Raw genomic sequence first — 19,304 nt, forward strand, 5'->3', positions numbered from 1 at the left:
CATCCCTGCGTAATAAATGTATTAATTTATAAATGGATTCGAGTCATTATGAAAACTATTTCCATTTGGTAAATATTATTTGATTTTCTTGGCTACGTTAACCGAATAAATAGTTTCAGAAGCAGAAAATATTTCTTAAGAACATTAGAGAAAACATGCACTAAATCATGCACACTACAGCCAGGACCAGTTATCATGAAAATAAATATTGGTTCATTTACGTTTCACATGTTTTTAAATGTAGATATGAAAAAGAGTTTACTTGATGCACACAACGATGGGTTCAGCTCATTTGTGACAGAGATTCTTTCAAAATAGAAGCCCATTTTCAGCAACAAGGGCTTCATACATTATTAATATGTATTCCTGCAGAAAGCCTACAGCCTATCCGTGGATTAATGCATATGAATCACACGTGTGTGCCAAAATCACTTTCGTACTAATTAGAGATCGAAATAGGTTTTTTTGTCAGATTGTTTGAATGTGGATTGACTTTCCTAACTAAGCCTCTGATTCTCTTCGTTTGTGTATAGCTGCCTAATTGCAGTGACTCATTTCCATAAATACTTCAGAGTATTGATAGTAATTAGCTTTATCTCGTTCCTAATGAGTGTGCTTAGTTTGATCCTGGTAAGAGACATGCTGCCTGAATCAGATACAGACGCATCCAGTAATGCATCCAGTCAGTGTTGGAAATCTGCTGAAGCTCATGATTTAAGAGAATGCTGAAGATTGTAATGAGCTCCCAAAGACCTCTGAGAAGAAGACAGGAACCTCTGACGCTCAGCTGACCCTTTAATTAAAGGAACACTCCACTTTTTTTGAAAATGGGCTCCATTCTCCAACCCCTCGAGAGTTAAAAAGTAGAATCCATTCAGCCAATCTGTCTGGTGATAGCACTTTTAGCATAGCTTAGCATAGATCATTGAATCCAATTTGACCAGAAGCATCTCATTTAAAAATGACCCAAGAGATTTCATATGTTTCCCATTTAAAACTTGACTCTTCTGTAGTTGCATCATGTAAGCCGGACGGAAAATGAAACGTTTTCTAGGCTGGTGTGACTAGAAACAATACTCTCATTCCGGCGTAATAATCAAGGAACTTTGCTGCCGTACCATTCCCGCAGTAGGTGCAATGATACCACACAGCGCCTGTGGAAAATAGTCCCCAGCTTTAGGGACAAGCTGCCTGTGGAAGCAAAAGGGTCTGTCTGTTTTCGGTTGTTGTGTGATATTACTGCGCTTGCTGCGGCCATGTTAGGGCAGCAAACGTCCTTAATTCTAATTAGATTCAATGATCTACGCTAAGCTATGCTAAAAGTGTTATCGCCAGATAGGTTGGACAGGTGTTATGCCGTAAATTTTGCAAACTGCTGTGTGCTTTTTTAAATGTGCTCGTTGTATGTGTGTACATATGGTGGCATTTTTACCAGCTTGTAAAATGCGTATAGGAGTCGAAACAGTGCCAGGAACTCTTCAGTGGCACATACGGAGATCTGTTATAAGGAGAAATGTAATAGGCAACGTAGCTCCTATGGCAAGAAAAAACATATGCTTGAGCATTCTGTCCTGTTTAGGGTTGTATCATGTGATACCATGTCCAGTTTTTTGGTTCATTTAGGCGTCTTTGGTCTGTATTTGAGTTCATACATCAGTTGAACCAAACGAGATCCCTGAAAAGGGTTCAGACGGCAGCATTCACACTTATTCAAATAAATTCAAATAAACCACACTAACAAAGCAATTGCATCAGAGCTTGTTTTAATCAAATCAAACCTGCCAAGTGTAAACACCCCGCTTTAAGGCAGAAAATCAACATTTGATTTGTCATGCAAGTGTACTAGGGAAGGAAAAATGTACAGATTCACATTGGTGCATCAGCATAAAGGTTAAGAATGCAGTGCATCGATTTAAAAAAGCGTGCATAAGATTGAAATAGTATCACACGCATCCATGCATTGTTTATAATATATTTGCATCAGGGAAAGAAAACTATTAAAAAATATTTAAAACTACAGATATTTGTAGGAAGGAAGTTTGTTCAATCTTCCAAACGTGCCTCTCTTCTAGTGGAGTATAAATAAAAACAGAGAATGGCTTATCATCCAATGCATTATTTATTTTTAACACCATATATGATATTTTCTCAAACGCATGCATCTGCTTATCTCTCAGCATGAGAAAACGTCTGTTTTCCGCCTCTAGTTTTAAAACAGATTGATTAGAGTCATTACAGTGTAAACCGATGGACATATATAATCATGCCAGAAACATAAAACTAAAAGATACAGTATTATTCCCTTCTCACTTCAGAAACTGCAGGCTTTCGCATTCTCAAGCGTACTCTCTCATCACCTCTACTGCTGCATGAATATGACACAGCACTATGGAGACCAAGACATTAGAAGTCAAAAGACACTTAAATTAAATTTATGATCTGTACCATACTGAATTGCACAGCATCACAGCATCATATTACACTGAATCACATTGCGTTGATCGATCCGGAATCATACTGCAATGCATCGCACCACATCAGTAACGTTAGATATGCATCTAGATGTGTATCGCATCAACCTCAGTTATGGAGATGCAGAGGAGAGATCCTTACAGGTCTTACAAACAGATCATTTTTTCTGCCTAATGAAACTAAAGTGCATCGTTCTCAATAAGTCCAGGAAAGCCAACATGAAACAGAATTCAAAAAACATTTTGGTTCTACAAACTGTGATTTATTTCTAAGTCCACCGGAATATTCAACCAGAAAAACGTGCAGTGGTTGCTTCCAGGAAAAACCGCTAACACAAACATTTTAAAAGGTTCCCTGATGAAGACTGAAGGTCATGTTCACCTTTAAGAGCGTCTGAATGATAATGCGTTTTTTATATCTATCAGTAAATGCTATTAGATTAACATTAACTACTGGCAGGATCTTGGAAAGGACGCATTAGGATTTATAAAATCATTTAATTATGATTAAACAAACATTTTTTTCCTTTGGAATTACATGCACTGATGATTTCAGCCTGTCATGTATATTAAGAAACTAATAAATCGGGTACGGTATTATTTCATGTTGACTTTGAAGGCAAAACTCAGCCCAGCAAGCAGTCCGCACAACTGTGGAAGAAAATTGTGGCCCAACAGGACCGCTTTTATAAAACATGAGACTAAATAACTGGTTTGAGTCCAAATAAGCAACAGGAATCAAGTAGTGATTCAATGAGACATTTACTCTCGCTATTAGACTGCTGAGTTTAACTTGAAATTTGGCAGCATCTGAAGTGCATTCAAATTAACAGAGAAAAAAAAAAATACAGGTCAGTGACAAATAATAACATCAGAGATGATAAAAAAAGAAAAAGCTTTTTAAAAAATATATGCAGCATTTGCCATATATCATCATTTTAAATCATATATATTTATAAGTAAAATGTTGGACCTCACTGCACGCTGATAGTCAAATGTCTGGCAATGCATGGCTAGCCTTCACATAATAAACACAAAACACAAGGGCCAGACGGATGAACACATTTATAAACACGCTCTGACGAACACATCTACAAACGTGCGGCGACATTTAAGCGATAATGTCATAAAGTTTCCCGTGAAGCTGTAATCACTTTACCCTTTAATGATCTGTTTTTGATTTAAAACGATGAGCTCACGGAGTTCCCGTGGAACTGGACTGTACAAATAATCTCGTAAAACAGACGCGAATCGAGTTGATGGGTGGCTGTTGCACTTTATAGCCAGAAAATATTCATTAGTGAAAAGGGGGAAGCGGCAGTGAAAGAGAAAAGGACGCGCGACTGAACACAGTAACATTTCACGGAGCCGAAGCTCATTTCACGACATCAACGTCAACATGGGAAGGGAAAAATCAATAAGCAGGAGCGAGATGAGAGTCTCCACTGTCATCACAAAGACAGAGACAGATGCTGATCTACGAACAAACCCTGCATGAGCACGCCAGCAACGCGCCTGCCATTTACGAATAGAAAAGGACAGATAGAAAGGTTAGTTAAACTGCAGTTTTTATCAGATCAATGCTATTTCCAGACATTTAGAAAGATGATCTGAAATGCTATTGCCCAGGTCTGTCGTGCCTGAAGGTGCATTATCTTTTGTGTGAAATGAGCACACATGTGCATGCATACTATCTAATGTAACACACACAGAATCTGACATGCATAAAAATTGCATCGGCTCCTTCCAGACCTTCTCCAGCAATTCTCAGAATCCTGTGTTAAAAAAAATGAACATACCGCTCTATTCTTTTCAGCCTAGCTCTCTGTCTTTCTGTTTCTCTCTATAGTATCTTCCAGCTTCCAATTCAATAGAGCTCAACAGAGCTCATTTTTTCTAGCAGCCTTGGTTCTGGAAGTATTTTTCCCCCACTTGTTTTTCAAAGGGGTTTTCAAACAACTCCTCGATTATCAGTTTTACCCTCACAGCACCGTAAGTCAGTCTTAAAACCCTTTAGCCGATATCAAAACAGAAATGGATATTTTTTAAAAAAATGGATATTATGCTAGATACTAGATATTGTTTTCAATAATCAAGAACAGAGGTATACAGAAAACAGAAACGGGTTTAAAGACATACTCCACACAAAAATGAAAATTATTCTATTATTAATTCACTCTCATGCCGTTTGCACTCTGCCGCAGCGTTCTGTCTTTTACATCAAACGTAAACTCTTGAAACAGCTAGCCAGAAGCAATGTTTTAAGGTTACAAAACATTAGTATTTACTATATTCACACACACCCATTGTTTAGATTCAGAAGACACAGACTTATTTACTGGGGTCAACTGGATAACTGCCATCTTCACTTGTTTTGAAGGAGGTCTCATACACCTGCAAACATTATATGGACTCACCAAGATTATTATTCTTAATAAGTGTTGTATTCATCTAAGGAAAGCCTTACGCATATGGGATCCCTGTTGATAAAAACAGTGTATGCTGGTTAGGTATGTTTTGGAGCACGAGCTTGTTTAAGCATGGGCACATGACCATCTAAAACCAGCTCATGACCAGCTGAGGACCATCTTAAACCAGCATCCATGCCTATACCTAACCAACCTATTCAGTTTTTTCAACAGCGATGGCATCAGGCTGAGTAAATAGTAAAAAAATTACACTTTAGGGCAGTGGTTCCCAACCAGTGTGCCGCGGCACTAAGGGGTGCCGTGAGATCTTTTGAGGGTGCCGCCAAAATTTCGGGGAAAAAATTCCAAGGGTGCCTCAAACAAGAAAAGGTTGGGAACCACTGGTGTAAACAGTATTCTCATATCATCTAGGACTAGGTATAAGGTGTTGTTGCATGCAAACTCTCGAAATGAAACAAATAAATAAATAATAATAAAAAAGCTACGGAGATTTCAAATATCTATTTCCTTATAAGGGTGCCGGGAACTTTTGAAAGGCTTTCCAAGGGTGCCTCAAACAAGAAAAGGTTGGGAACCACTGCTTTAGGGTGTAGCATCTTTTTCAGTCTAAAACTTTCCATCATACTTGTCCACTTGGGAATCGCTTTCCTAAGCCACTATCCAAACCATCCAGCTTCAAGATGAATCACAACAATACAAAACTAGTCTGAAGTTATTTTTTGAAGAAATAGAATATAAAAAAAATTGTGTTGGATACAACTGATCTGCAGTTACTTACATTCCAATTAAAAGAATGTAATTAAATCTAGTCAATTTGTCTTTTGAAAGCGTATAAACGTACTCGATTGCGCCAATCGCAGCTCTTCGTGGAAAGAGGTAGTCCTATTCCAGTATCAGCGACTTCTGATTGAATACGGCAGGGTTGGGGGCAGCTAGTATGTTGAAATCACCCTTGTCTTTCTGGATTATTCGATTCCGATCAGTCGATCGCTACGTCCATTGATCGCCTAGGCAACGCTGTAAATTCCACTCATTTGTCTCTCGTATCATGCCTGTAAATGTTTGTTTAGTTGTTATTGTTACTATATGTTTTGAAGCTTTTAAGACAACACACAGGTAAGATTAATGATTTATTACCAAACAAATATATAATTCCCACTTGTTTATTTGCGAGCAGCAAGGCATACTTAATCTCGAAGCTCACGGTTGGTATCGATGTTTATTCGTTATTAATGAAAGCTCTTTCTCAAAAGTGAAAATGAATGGGTTTTTTTTTTTTTTACTTACAGCTTGAATAGCTGAGTGGCATGAACTCATACACACCTCCACTTTCAAATATCAACTATTATTCAAGCATGAGAAAACCTGTACTGCATTAACCTGTAGATGAGTCATACCGAATGAAGTATCAAGTACTTGTAGAAGTATTTTTCTTTAATAAAGTGAAAGGACGTTTCATATTGAGTTTTCTTGTGAAAAGGTGTTTTGCGACAAACTTTAGGTGCTCACAAACCTGTGGCCATTGAAAAATATTTCTGATTGATGGAGAAACTTTCAACAGCCCTTGACTATCCCGCCATCAATGTTTCTGAATGCAGTACTTTAATCGAATGATGTAAACTCGTGCTCTTTGACACAGCATGAAGCTGCTATATTGCAGATTCCGCCGATGATTTCTGCCTGTTATTGATTCGGGTAATACTGCGTTCGAAACGGTTTTCATTGCAGCCCAGGGACACGTTTTATTGCTCAGAGGTTGCTTTTTCACGGCTCGGGTCATTTTTTAAAGTTAGTCTCAGACGGTTTTCTTAAAATTCCTTAGGAGATGTAAGAAGAGACACAAATGAGTAAGTGTTCAGACACGGTGAGACTTCAAAGGTGTAAAATGAATGCGTATTGCATATCTCAAATGATTTGCTTTCGGGAGAATTTGATGAGAAATGTTTGAGTTCATATTCATTTGATTGCACGCTTTGGTACCTTGGCATAGTGTTCGAGATTATAGGGTCTTTTTTATGACAAAAACCAGAGAAGCAGAAGGCCAAAGTCTCTATTTAATCGCATGGCATTCTAATGAAAACAATTGAAATATCTCACTTTGAGCTCACACGATTAATAAAACAAACGCGGGGATATGATTCTGTTATAATTGCGCTTAATTGTAATTCATGTTTATTTATGATTTAATACTTCATTGAAAAAAAATTATGAAGGATAGTAAATTTCACAAAAAACGGAAAGTAACATTTAATTAAACATGTTTTTTTTTAAGAAACAGCAAAACTGAAATAGTATTTTCTTGTAAAAAGTACTCCAATGATCTTTTTTATTTGTCTAACGTTATTTTATTAATTCATTTTTTACAGGGTTGTGTTTTTAAAAAAACAACAGAAGTTATTTATCACAGTGAACAAAAGTATTTACGCTTACGCTTAATGTTTACTAAATGGCTGTATAAAATATTTATAATTTCTTGAATGACTTACTAAATGAATCTCTAAACGGCTTTTTTCTGTTACCATGGCAAAGGTTCACAGATGCTTGATGTAAAAACATGCCATCATTGCTGCTTTCTATTCATGTGCATGCAGTTTCCTTGAACAATCACCTCAATGGTTTCAAATCCAAATTTTTCATCTCGACCTTTGTTAGTAAACCTTTTTTTTCATACTGTCAGGATAGCTTAACGTCTGCGTTGACCTAGAACCTTTTTTTAACAGCAAAGCAGCGGGTTCAGATTTCAAGGTGAGACGTCTCATCAGCTCACATCATTCATCAGGCGCTCCCGTCCGCGTTCAGCGGACCCTCGCGTTTCACTTCAAACCATCACATCCTCAAGCAAACCCCGAGAAATCTTGTACGAGCACTGCGTTCGCTCTCCGAACACCTCAAAGCCACACACATGCAAATCAATTTTTCATCCCTCTATCCTGGTCTCTCCTCATGTGAAAGGAAGAGGAAATTGAGGTCACGCTCCATCAGAAACTGATCGGCCTCGGATGCTCCCATTGTGGCTGGTGGAGTAGAGAGAGCAGAACGGGAGAAAGATTGTCGGCTGCCGAGCGTGTTGGGGTCTGTCTCCTATAGAGTCTAAGCGGAGTTGATGCAACCCCGGAGAAACTAGAGTGACCTGTGGAGAGCGATCCCTTCTCGACAAATCCAGTCTAATGACACTGAGCTTGACAATAAGACGATGTGACTCATAAAAAGGAATGACACAGATGCACGAACAGCGCTGGCTATCAATCCGGCCTCATGTTTGTCAAGAGGTGGGCGGCTCATGCAGGAAACCCCACCGCTATACAGTTAGCGTGGGCCACTGAACCTGAACCTATATATATATATATATATATATTCCTATTTTTGGTCTACTTTACATTGTTTTAGTATTATAGCATTGCAATATCTAATCATTTATTTATCTGGTAACTTTACATTAAGGTTCATTAGTTAACATGAACTAAGAATGAACAGTACTTACAGCATTTATAGTTAATAATAATTTCAGCATTTACTAATGCATTATTAAAATCACAGGTTGTGTTTGTTAACATTTGTTAATTCACTGTGAACTAACATGAACAAACTATAAATGACTGTATTTTCAACTAACATTAACAAAGATTGATAAATAGTGTAATACATGCATTGTTAATTTTTGGTTGCATTAACTAATGTTAACAAATGACACCTTATTGTAAAGTGTTACCAAGAATTCTTATCTTCTGTTGTTCTATATCATTGGATTGAATGGAAGAGACCAAATTTATCTATTCTATCTAAAATTCATTTTAATGAAAAAAAATGTTCATTAATTTTCCCCCTAATATTTTGTTGATTTGAAGTGCATGATCAACATAGTTACATCACATTACATATTTAGCTTTAAGAAAATTAAAACACTATTAATATTATTTTAAATTATGACGTTCTTTCATTACAATTTAACGTGTTTTTTCAAAAATCATTACAGCAAAAATTTTATGTAATAGTATAATTATTATAAAATATAAACTAAAATCATTTTAGTTTCATGATTAATTATTTAAAGAAATATTCAGGTTAATTGAAAAAATATTCTCTAAATTTGCTCTAAAATTATGCTTATATAATAAATATAATAAATATATTATAAATTAATATAACTAAACTACAGTAATTTCACTATTAATTATATTATAATTATATTATAATTATAAAACATGGAATTAAAATAATTTTGATGTAAAAAATCATTGTATTACGATAAATTCACAATTATGTGCTGTAATAAGAACTCTACTGAATTAAAGTTAAAAAAAATGACTAAAACACATATCCAGATGCATTTTACCAATGAGAATATGCAGGAGGTTAATCATCTTAATAACAAACATCGCTACATATAAACAAATCAAAATGATATATCAAAATGATTTGCTATCTTTGGCCTGAGCATACGGTTCCAGTAGGTCCAGGTGAAGTCCAGCTGCCGCCGCTGCTGTGAACAGAACGGAGTAGTAGTTGTGTATTCATCACTCATGGATATTTGGATGTAGTATTACCCACTTTACCAGCATCTGTACTCCACAACCACCTGCTCACCAGTTCAGACCAGTTTCAGTTTCAGTTTCATTTAGTTTGGCCACGAGTGTGATGAGGCAATACAACAAGCACTTCTGATATTAACGCTCACCATTTATTAAGGCCCAAAAAGGATCACAGCCTGTTTTTAAGCGATCTCTTTATCTTCTATCTTCCTGAGACTCGCTACAACATGCAAGCATATACAGTATACGAGCGCTAAACCTACTGAATGATTATGTAACCTACAGAAAGAGACAGTGAATGAATGTAAACAAACTATATTACATGATGAGCCAGAGGAGCGGGTGGGAGGAGCCAAACGCTAAATGAGGGAGGTAATAAATGAGGGAGGATGATTACAGCCCTTACAGTTACTACAAACACCGCGGGACTGAAATAGAGAGACAAAACCCCAGCGCGACAGAGAAGGTCAAGAAAAAGTGAAGGGAACAAAGGTATAGCTAGAATATACGTGATGCACTCCCGCATTCTCTTTCAGTCATAACAACAACCCCCACCTTTACAGAAGGGCTTTTCTTTCGGTTCCTCTAAAAAACTCTCACAAACACACTCAGACTCAGCAATGAGTAAAGATAGACGCCTCACAGGAAAAAAGGGGAGAGTCTAGCCTGTGTTGGGAGTAAATAACTAAATGTAGCAACAATAGTACTGCATTTTGCACTATGTGACTTTTTGGCTCAGCCGCTTTCAATACTGCATAGCTTTCAGACGTATTATGTAAAAACAAATAGAACATTATAGATAAACTGATCAGAAGTAGCACTCGAGACATTTTAAATGTTATCAAAGATTTCTATTTAAAACATTTTAGAATGATTACTGAGACGATAAGAGTAGCAATGCGAAATTCAGCGCTGCATCACAGGAAAAAAATACTTTAGACACTATATTTACATGTAAAATGGTTATTTTAAAACATAATAATATTTCACATTTTTACTGTATTTTTGATCAAATAAATGCAGCCTCAGTGAGAATTCTTTTTAAAATATTAAAAAGTCGCATTGACCCCAATATTGAACAGTAGAGTATGTATACACAATACTATTAGCTACAAAATTAGCAACATTATATTTTTTTATTTTTTTTTGTTAATATATATATCTACACACACACACACACACACACACACACACACACACACACATATATATATATATATATATGTATGTATGTATGTATATATATAGATATAGATATAGATTTTCATCATAAATCAGCCATCTGCTGCCCTTCCCATGGCACTGGCATCAATATTGGTCGACTACTAGCTTGAACCGAGATCTCAAACAAATATGAGAGCAAAAGTGTAGGAGCGCAAGTGTACATGACTGTGACAGGCCAACTGTTTATCAGTACAAGGGTATGACAGTATGCGAGAGCAGCTTTGTCACAGTATAACTCTAATAGTTTAGGAGCTGTCTTAAAGTCGACAGCTCTTGTAGCTGATGGAGCGCAGCTCTCCCTGATGTTGGCAAGCCGAGAGATCTGCACTTAATAGAGTTCTGAAAGGTGCTGGTCTGCCCTTAATAAATAACACACCGCTATATAAGATGACTGTGATTGTGTACGTGTAAAGAAGAAGGTGTACAAAAAACAAGGAGCAAGACAAACAAAGCCTCTCCTCACTGTAATGCAGGGGTTTCAATCATATGCATTAATGAAGATTTTATGCAGGGCTGATATGATAAACAGAGAGGGATAAATATATTGGGAAAGCTTGTGCATCCCAAGCGAGACAAATAGTGGGGTAAAACGACATCAGTGGGATACGGGACACGGTGCCGCTGAAATAGGCTGTGAAATTGATTCCATGAAGTGAATCATGATTTAATCTGCCACAGACAACGAGGTATAAATATTTCCCAGTGAGGAATAAACGTTAAAGCTTACGGCATGCAACATATAAACGTGCGTTCTCAAGGCTGCTCTTATACATGTGTACACAATATTTGATTCAGTTTAATCATACTGACATGACATGTCTGACCAAATTAGTAGCATATAAAGCCTAATATGTCTTCATTTGTTTTTTGTTAAACTGATCATATATATATATATATATATATATATATATATATATATATATATATATATATATATATACATACATACACACACACACACACACAAATATAAAGAAAGAAACTGCAAAAAGTGAGAATAAAAACTGAGAATAGCTTATATTGCGTGCATCATTTATTTTTTAAAACCATATATGATACTCAAAACAGACTGATTCGCGGCATAGAGCGAGACTGCAAGCATCATTACAGTGTAAACTAATGGACATATATAATCACACCTGAAACAGAAAACTAGTAGATACAGTAATATTCTTCATCGCGCCGAAAAACTGCAGGCTGTCACACAGACGCGCGCCGCACACACAACATATCTCCGGATGAGAAGCGTTTATCAGACGGGGAAGGGAGTGGTCTACAAATTAAAGATGAAAGATGCAACATAAGGTCAGCAGGGGTCATTCAGAACGCTACTGGATTCGGGGTCCGAACGGTCTAGTATCTGGACTGAATAAGTACAGCTTTCTGTACAACAAGTCGTGTGATGGCATCTCTAAAACATTATGAAAAGTAACGCTATTTGAAGGATAGTCTACAATTTGTAGAAAATGGTAAGATTTAGGCTACAAATAACTAAAACATGTTCACCTCATCAGCAAGATGGCATACATGTAGTTTGATTTGAATTGTTGAAATACTATTTGGCCGATGAAAGGATGAGGTCCACTCTATTCAGATTTATGTTTTTATCTTTTTTCTAATACATAGCAAGGATACTGTTTTTAGCAGTTAAATTAAATGTATGGGCCAAAGGGCATTTATAGCCCGTGTTTTATATTTCTTAAACGTCTTGTACCTTTGACAATTAAACAGTGTCAAATGGATGGGAATATGCATGGAAATGATATGCAGATGAGGTTATGCGTAGTAAAACTAGGTGTTGTAAGCTCCATATAGGAGGAGTCGGGGTGGATTTGCAGGTACGCACAATCTTCCCCTAACTGGGGTTTATAAAGGGATTTTAGCGCAGGTACTGGCGTGCACTTGGTTTTATAAATCTGAAAAACCTTTGTAAAAATGGAAAATCTTTTACAAATGAGGCCCCTGAAAACTATACATTCATGGTAATGAATATTACATTTAGTGCTGTCAAATGACATCGCATCCAAAATAAAAGTTTATTTACATATATTTATCATGCATATAAATACAAACGTATGTATATTTAAGATTATATATATATATATATATATATATATATATATATATATATATATATATATATATATATGCATATATATATATATATATACAAATAATTAATATACACAGTACACATACATATAATGTGTATGTAAAGGCACTAATTATATTATATCCCAACTATTTAGTAAAAATATCTTGCAAATAGGTTCGATCTCTGACATCCAATTACAAAAGCTTAAAAAGTTACTTAACACTTACATTTTTATGTTACTTAAATTTTTATTTAGTATTTGCTCTTAATTGCTGACTTTTCCCCAGCCCGCATGTGTATGTCTGATTATAAAATAAAAAAAGTTACCTAGTCGAAACTAAGTGAGAAACAGGCCCAGCTGGGCCGAAAAAAAAAAAATGAAGTCTGCTGAGCAAAAAACTTAAATAGCAGCCAGATTTTCTGTGCCATTTCACCGATATTAATTAGTCTTTCGAATGTCATCGTGAAATTAATGGGAGGGAAACCAGGCAATTAGTGCTTTAAAGTGAAAACTTGGACACACTTCTAACTCTTAGACGTTTTTGGAGGGCAGCTGGATAATTTCCTCTCATCGTGCCCAAACGGGTCTTAAGCGAGTGCTAGGAAGACACATTCATATTAAAGACTGGATTCAGAGCTGATTGGCCGAGAGAACGGATTCTTCAGCCGCGAGTAAGTGACAGGATCAAACCACAGATCAGACCACACGCTTATTACACCGATGCCCCTCAGAGCCACATCTCTCAGTCCAGCCCATTAACCTGCTGTCAGCCTAAACACACTGTAAAATAACTGTTTTCTGTGCTAGAATGAGATCGGGAGCCTCTGAGGCGGCGCTTTGAGTTCAGAAAAAAGACAGGAGGAAAAGAATCTGATACCACGTTAAATTCTATGGTATATTACTGTATTAATATTTAACAGCAAGTTAAATACGCTGAGTGCAGTTCTAATAAAATAACTAAAACGACCTGCATCATGTTTCTCCATCGCTTAACAGTACTCAACAGAGTCCTAACAGTCGTTTATTCCTATTCCCGATTCATTTATTATTATTTTCAGCATCATTCAGACTCCAGCCTTCAGTGTGACAAGATCCTTAAGGTCGTGGAAACCTTGATACACTTTTTTCAGAATTCTGGGATAAACAACGTTCAGATGAGCAGCATTTTTCTGAAAACATTACGTTTTATTAAATGTTATTTATTTAAGTATAAATGCCTTTCACGGTCACTTTTCAATTCATTCATTAATGACTGACAGAAAAGGTCATTTTAAAGCCTTCTTGCTGAATGAAAATATTAATTAATAATTATAATAAATAAAAGACACACACACAAAAAAACTGTAATGCATAAACTAAAACAGGACATTAAAGAAGATAAGTACGTTTTCTCTATATGGGAAATGGAAAGTGGTTTTATAGGTGATTAAAATGCAGGGGTGAAAAATAATGAAGACAGATATGTAATAACTTACACAGGGAGAATTTTGATTTCATTTTGTCTCAAACCTCAACTGCCCCTTCGGCTTTTTGAAGCAAACTTATATAAATCTGATTGACATTAATAATCTCTGATCTGATAATGTCAGTGAGCTCCTTCTAATGACTGGCTGAAACTCAAAATGTCACAGAGGTTAACAAAACAATTTAATTGGAAAAGTTGGTGTAGCATATGTCACCGAAGAGGTTGCGCTTAAGGACTGTATTATAACTCGAATGCTTTAACATAATTGGCACTTAAAAGCTCTGTTAGATTGCCCTTGTTCTTCAGAAATGGCATTGATTGTTGAGAATGTGATTATTAAAAGAAGAATCCTCCCGTTTATCAAATTTACAGCTCTGAAAAGGGAAACAGATTCCTGCGAGCTTATAAAAGCCCAGTGTTCATCGCCAAGGGTGAGCTGTTTATCTGCTCAGGGGTACATGAGAGGTTAGAGTCCTTCAGAGGGAGAAGCTTTTATCTAATTCTGCTTGTTATTAAGATACGACCATGCTAGGAAATAAGCTCATTGTGAACTCAAAAGCGTTTATGTCCTTCATCACTGTGAGTTTTTTTGTTGATTAGAATACGAGTCTAGGAAAGCAATGAAGACTTGGTCATTAGAATATCATTTAGAAATCCTACTGTTAAAATGTCTGTGTTAAATGAGGCAACGCTGTCAAAGAAGACACTGACAAAGTCTTAATTGTGCGCTTGACTTTTAAAAGTGAACGTAAAATCAAAATTCACTTAGTCGTTTGTGCATAAATAAACAGTGCACAATATTTCAAATACTACGCAACAAGGAAAAGTTTGATGAATTGCTGCAATCTAAACTACCTTCCAACCTCCACCTAGGTGATGCAGGTGGAATATTAAATATTAAATATTATTTAATTTATAATATCATTTAAAACCCTTTAAAGGTGCACACAGTAATCAAATTTCCACAGACAAAATCATATTTTACTTTACTTTTTTTTTTTTTTTTTTAATTAGAACTATAACTTTACTTCAAAAAGTCACATTTATTTCAAAGCATTAAATGCTCTTTTATTTTTGTGGAATTCACCAGCAAAATCTGAGAGAAAAATGTTTGGTTCGTTTTCAGTGAATTGCTTTACCGAAGTAAAATATAAATACATTATTTAAAACCTATAAAACACAAAAAGAATGTGTTTTAAACATGTATTTTAGTTTATACAGTACAGTGAAAGTGAATGGGGTCCACTTGCTGAAACGGTGCTCCTCAAAATATCGTATGTGCATCACAGAAGCAATAGAGACAGTCACACACTGCTGTGAAAAAAGGATGACAGAATTACCGATTTGGCTACAAAATGCTAAATTCATAATCAATCTGGCATCGCTGCAAAAGTCAACTTAACTGAATTTTTGAAATCAACTCAACTGAACCAAATCTATGCATTTTCCAACTATTCCTATGTCAGTAACACAGATCTAAAAAAAACAACATTCACAACACATTTCGCGTTATGCATATTATTATTATTATTATGCATATACACTACTATTTAAAAGTGTGGGGTTAGTAAGACATTTTAATCCGAGACTGCATTTATTTGATCAAAAACACAGTAAAAACAGTAATATAAATTATTATTGCAATTCAAAATGTTTTCAGCATACTGTAATAGTGTTCCAACGTGAGAAATTGATTTGAATTTTGGATTGAACTAAAATGCAGTCAACTATCAGCCGAAATCAACTGAAACAACTCCATCCTCACATTCCCTGTGTCACTAACAGGCCCTGTTTTTTTCCCCCTTCTGTGACAGATCAGAGAGCGCAGTTCAAAGGGGTTTTAACTCTGATCCTTCGCGTCCTGTTGCTTTGGCAGTGTGAGAATCTGAGGCCGAGACATTCCTGCAAATTCTTCTGGGTACAGAAGAGCATCTGGCTGTAACGTCTGCAAAGAGACAACTGATATCAATAACAATGCCAATCTTAAGCAGATCAGGAAGCACAAATCAGCTAACAAAGCGTGCACCAAAAATGACAGAGTAGAGACAAGTTAGTCCGCCAACGCGCACACAAAGTCCAGCTCTACTCGAACGGTGGGCACATGTCCAGCGTAAACAGTCCTTTACTAACGGAAAGGATGTTTTATTCATGAGTGCAAAGCCATCTCCACACATGAGCTATTATATTTCTCAACCCTCATTTATAGCTCTCATGTGCGACGCCCAGATAACAGGGGAAAATTGCCTGGAGGGCTGAGACGACACCGCAGGAAGTAACGCCGGCTATCATAACACCCAGCTGGAGGGATGACAGAGAAAGAGACATTTATCAACGCAGCAGAGGCACCTTTCAACACACGCCATGTACATCTCAATGCAGCGGCGCACCTTCACAATCACTACAGTGCCTGACATTAAGACAGAATCTAAAGATATTCTGGGGGGGGCTAACTGGAATAGGTGAAGCTTAAGACGAAAAAAAAACAAAGCACAATAACAGTTATCACCATGCCCACCCACACGCACCTTGCTGTGTCACCGATCACCGCTTTTAGGGACTGTGGGAAAGCACGTGCACAGATCGCTTTCAGTAAAATACGTGCAGGAGATAGCTCACCCCAAAAATGTCTACTCACCCCGAAGTCTTCCATGACTTATTTCCTTCTGTGGGATACCAGCGAGGACGTTTCAAGGAATAACTGAACTGCTTTTGTCAATATCAGACCCCATACGAAATGAGAGCTAATGCATTTTTGCTCATTTCTGTGCGAGCTATCCCTTTAAGCAGACAGATCTTAAAATAAGCTGTGGGTGCTATAAAAGCTTCCTCGTTGTACATAATAGATGGCATGAAAAGTTGTCTGTTCTTGTTTGCGGAGTGCTGAAACGCTATTCGTGAACCCATTCGCTGTCCGTGGTGCTGAAAGTAACAGCATGCCGGATCTCTTTTGAGATTTCAGTTCAACACGCTCGTTACTCTTTCAGTTCATTTCTGAGGCATCTGCATTTGTTTTGAAGCCTTTTATGCAACGTTGCATGTTATTCAGTTTACCTGCATTTAAACGTGCCCTGTTGTATACTGCATGTGTTCACCAGAAATGATCCAAACCTCATAGTGACAATATATGGCATCCAACACATGATTACAGTTGCTAAAGGTTATCTCTAAAATACAGATAGTAGGACCTGCTTGCTTACCCATGCATTTGAACAGTTATAAAGCAAATGGATGTCAATATATCGGTATAAAATCCACATAAGGTGAGTGAGAGATCTACACAACGATAAAGGTATGATTTACAGAGGTTCAGCTTAGTTTGACATTCACTTGCAATGTGGTTATTATGCACACAAGCACAACTACTGATGTGTATTTTGATGATAAACCTCCCAGCCAAAGAATACATCATTCACAGATTAACATTTCAGAATCGCCTTGCTTTTATTGCAAACAAACATGTGCTGTAAGGTTTGATTTCTTGTCCTTATATACCTGCAAAGGAGAGTCTGTTCATCTTCGGCGAAAGCAAAGACGCACTGATTGATATTTCCCCCAAAGAAACAATTATTCCCTTCATAGACACCTTAATTTGCATCATCTACGTGAAAAATGCGCACATCCAAAAATCACTTCACCTTAAAATCATCTGCAAAAGGATAAGGCATTAAAAAATGAAAGAAAAACCAGCAAAAATAAACAAACGTGACAGGTAAGCTGCAAGAAAAGTTTCCATTAAAACGTCACCGGGTCTGAAAATGACTTTCGGGTAAAGAAAAGACCAAAATAAAAGCAAATGCTTCGCTCGGTGACATCAAAATCACAAAACTCTCATGAACAACAGCGCAAAATACAAGCAAAGCATATCTACAGCGAAAGTCTATGGCAGAGAACAAAAAAGGAAAAAGGGTTAAAAACAAATATCATCGTACATACGTAAAAATGGAACTGCCAAGGCCATTTAAAAACCAGTTGCATGATTTCACACGACTGCAAGCACGTACTTGGCCAGTGTCACTCAGTACTGAATAGCCCCGATAGGAATCACTGCATACTAAAAACTTGAGGTACGGATCGAAAAACGCCTCAAAACAACACTTTTTCAAATCTCAACGCTCAAACCCCAGCAAAAGGAGAGAGAAAAAATAAAAAAAGAGCAAGTGAAAAGACAAAAAGGGTTACAAAAAGGCCTGGAAACGTACTCACCGAGTGGGAGTAAAATGTTGCGATAAAAATGCGTTATGGCACAAAACACAGTATGGCGAATGAAGCGCGTTCTCTCTCAGTCTGTGAGCCCTCGCTGCTGTCACGTGACTGCTGCTGCCTTGAGCGGCGGGAAGAGGAGCTGACAGGAGACGCCGTTAGTTAGTCGTTATCATTCCACACTGAGAGCCTTCTGTGATTCTCCCGTTGTATTTTTTACCGTCTCTTTTAAGCTCGCGGAGCTCCCATGATGTCAGACTCAACGTAACGTCTAAAGAGAGCCTCTCGACGCCGTCTTTGTGGTTCTTGCTCCTCGTCTTTATGTTTTGTGACGATAAACAAGTAATGCGAGGTGTGTATGCACGTGTGTGCGCGCGCGCGCGCGCTCGCCTCAGATAATACATCTTGGATAATGTCGTTAATAACGTCACGAAAGGCAGTTTTAGTCCCGTGCTGGGTTTTTTTTTTTTACGGACGTTTATCTGATGCAAATTGCGTCGTGCAGCATCGGTACATTCCTCCCGTAACATTTATCACGTCAAAATGAAGGGGCAGCGTTTTAAGCTAACTTACTGACTCCCCGCTGTCGTGTTTTGTCGTCTTTTCTGTATAAAATGAGAAGAAGACCATCGGATCGTGATGAAATGCACGCAGCGTTTAAAAGATCCCGGATAAATGGCATCCAGATGCCAAAAACAATCCCCCCGTTTAGCCTAAAAACCAAAACATTGTGTTTTTGCGGTAAAACATATAGATAAATAGATATATGCAAGCAAAATTATACATATTCAGGACGGAGACTAAATAGGACAAGTGGAAATTTTATTCATATAAGTTATAGCCACAACAACATGGCACTTGTGAATATATACATATATATATATATATAT

The 19,304-nt window shown here is 37.0% G+C and overlaps 1 protein-coding gene across 3 annotated transcripts in view; it reads right to left on the reverse strand.

The window, feature by feature from the left end:
- Positions 1–18,613, reverse strand: part of LOC122329990 (RNA-binding Raly-like protein) — a 120,062-nt gene extending 101,449 nt beyond the window's left edge. The window contains exon 1 of one of the 3 annotated variants that reach the window (XM_043226749.1): positions 18,418–18,613. The gene's annotated coding sequence lies outside the window, so the exon portion shown is untranslated. Of the gene's footprint in view, positions 1–17,706 lie in introns of all 3 variants that reach the window. The other 2 variants (XM_043226748.1, XM_043226747.1) reach the window with 2 other exon arrangements.
- Between the last annotated feature and the right edge of the window lie 691 nt (positions 18,614–19,304).

This window comes from Puntigrus tetrazona, chromosome 24, assembly GCF_018831695.1.
Source record: "Puntigrus tetrazona isolate hp1 chromosome 24, ASM1883169v1, whole genome shotgun sequence".
NCBI lineage: Eukaryota > Metazoa > Chordata > Actinopteri > Cypriniformes > Cyprinidae > Puntigrus > Puntigrus tetrazona.